Genomic DNA, 2500 nt, shown 5'->3' with positions numbered 1-2500 from the left:
GTTGTCTATGACTGTTCATAGACCGCATAATTTCCACAGAACATTCTCAGAATATCAAGAGAGAAAAGCAGCGTTCTGCGGGAAATCATCTTGGCCAGTGATGTCGTTCTGGGTTTGGTCAGGCCCAGGGAGGTAAGTACCTCGTTATTCTCAAGGGGCCACTTTCCTCTTGCCCCAACCGGGAATCCAAAGAATGTGACCTTGCTAGCCTTCGTCAGCACTTTGACTTGATCACCAAGAGGGGTATAGTACGAAACTTTGTGCGAGGCAGCATCTGACAAGGTATTCTTTGAAAGCTCAAAACGGACGGTGACATCGATCACAACCGCCTCCTCATCTTTTGCAAACACGAGGTCAGGCTTTCTCATCTCTCCCGTCTCGGATATGAACCGTGGCTCTTTGTATACAGACCAGCCCAATCTAGCCGCTTCGTCTGCCAGAATGTTACTGATCTTGTTATGTCGCGCAATTCTTGCTTTCTGTACTGCAGGACATTGACCGAGAATGTGCGAAAGGGACTCGAGTCTGGCAGAGCATTTCCTGCAGGAACGTAGGGCCCCATCTCTGCCTCTGTTCAAGCTTTCTCTTGTTGGGTAAATATTTGCCCTTAGTTGTAGTGCTGCGATAAAGAAGCATTGTTTAAAGCCGCACCATGGCCTCAACCAAGCATTACTGATTCTATCATGCGCAAAGTTTACAATGCCCCTTCCTTGAACCGGCTTTTCGCACCATCTCTGAAATTCATGCTCCCTCCAATCGCAGGGTCTCGGATATACAGGTTCTTTTGACACCGAGTCCCTGAGAACGAATGTTGGGATTGCATCACTGTCACCCCCTGCTCGTACCCACAAATTACGGTATTCTTCCTCCATACCCTGCGAGGACACAATATTACGGGTGATAGCATCGGACGAGTTTGCTATACATTGCAGCCTTCTAACTTGAACCGAAGGGATTGTTTTTTCCAGTTTCAAGATGGCAAGGCCTCCGTCTCGGGCTCTGGCATATAACAGTCCATCACAAGTTGAAGCGGGAAGGTGGAGCCATCCTTTTACCGCCTTTCTAATCTCTTGGTCCAACCCACGGAGAGTTGATTGCTTGCAGTCCGAGTGGTCTGCAGGATATAACAATCTGGGTAGGGCATAGGCATTGAGTAGTTCAACCTTCTGAGTTGGCTTCAGAGGCGCCTCATCGATTTTCGAGATCCATGTCTTTAGCTGACAATGTAGATCAGGCTGTATAGTGCCAGTCCAAGGGCCAATTTTCAGACCAAGGTATTTCGTTGATTCATCAGGTTGGATCATATGGACATCTTTATTTTTGATAGTCCATGGGTCGCAGTTGTTCACCGTATATGAATCTTTGGTTGGGCTTATCATGAAGCCCTGGCACTTTCTGGCCTGAACCTCCAATCCCGATAGCCCACAAAATGATTCCAAGATCGCTAGATTGGCGGCCATACCAACCCAAGATTCGCTCACCAACACCAAATCATCAGCAAACGCAAGAGCTGTCACGTGGTCGGTATCAATGGAGTACCCAACTCCGTGTGACTCTAGGGTGCATATCAAAGGGTCCATGGCAAGATTGAAGAGCAGGGGTGACATGGGGTCACCCTGTTTGACACCAACACGTATGCTAATTTCTCGAGTCGACTCGCCATTGCTTTTGAACGAGGTCGTACACCGATCGTAGGCGTTCTGGATGATGCCCACCACGTGTTCATCTACTTTCTTGTGCCTTAACACCCATAAAATATGAGCATGCGAAACCGAGTCAAAAGCTTTCGCTATGTCGATAAACATGACAGCCAACGGCCTGTGCAATTTCTTAGCATGTCTCATAAGGTCCTGTAGCACCTTAAGATTTTCAGAGCAGCCAGATGCCGCTATAAAACCACGCTGCCTTGGGTTTAAGGGACAAGCACGAGCAAGACGTGCAGTCATTATTCTGGAAAATAATCTCAGAATCATTGAACCGATCGTTATTGGTCTCCAGTTCCCCAATTCTTTCAGCTTTTCATCATCCATAACCTTAGGAATAAGAATCGTCCTATTCTTTTTCAACTCTTTGGGAATAATTCCTGTAATCATCCATGCATTAAATAGGGCTGTCAGTGTCCGACCCTCGGGGTCGGCAGCACAGATTGCAGCCCTTGTTAGGCCATCTGGCCCAGCTGCTGACGTTGGTTTAATGGCCCGTATGGCAGTCTGAACTTCCTCCACCGAAATTAGGGGCTCAAAGTATTCGTTATTTGCAACACCTGATGACTTAAATTGGCCCAGGCCATTGAATGGCAACACCTTCTCCCATTTTTCGCAGTAAAAACGATATACATCTGCGTTCGGGATTCGGCATTCATGACGTTCAGTGCCATCCAGGACTAAGGACGCAAGAAGAGAGCGGTTCTTAAAGAAGAGCTTCTGGTGCTTCATGAAGCTTCCTCGTTTTTCCGCTCTCTTCTTCATCCAAGATCGTGTGGGTAATATCCTGGGTTTAA

General features: G+C 47.4%; 1 pseudogene; it reads right to left on the bottom strand.

Annotated features, from left to right (window-relative positions):
- LOC142912677 (28S ribosomal RNA) overlaps positions 1–2500 on the bottom strand; it is a 10608-nt pseudogene that overhangs the window by 3869 nt on the left and 4239 nt on the right.

Source organism: Petromyzon marinus, unplaced genomic scaffold (assembly GCF_048934315.1).
Source record: "Petromyzon marinus isolate PM22_M1 ecotype Great Lakes invasive population unplaced genomic scaffold, UKy_Petmar_22M1.pri1.0 PM_G_Scaffold_21, whole genome shotgun sequence".
In the NCBI taxonomy this organism is placed as follows: Eukaryota; Metazoa; Chordata; class Hyperoartia; order Petromyzontiformes; family Petromyzontidae; genus Petromyzon; species Petromyzon marinus.
The sequence above is the reverse complement of the archived record's forward strand: the minus strand, read 5'-3'. Positions and strand labels throughout refer to the sequence as shown.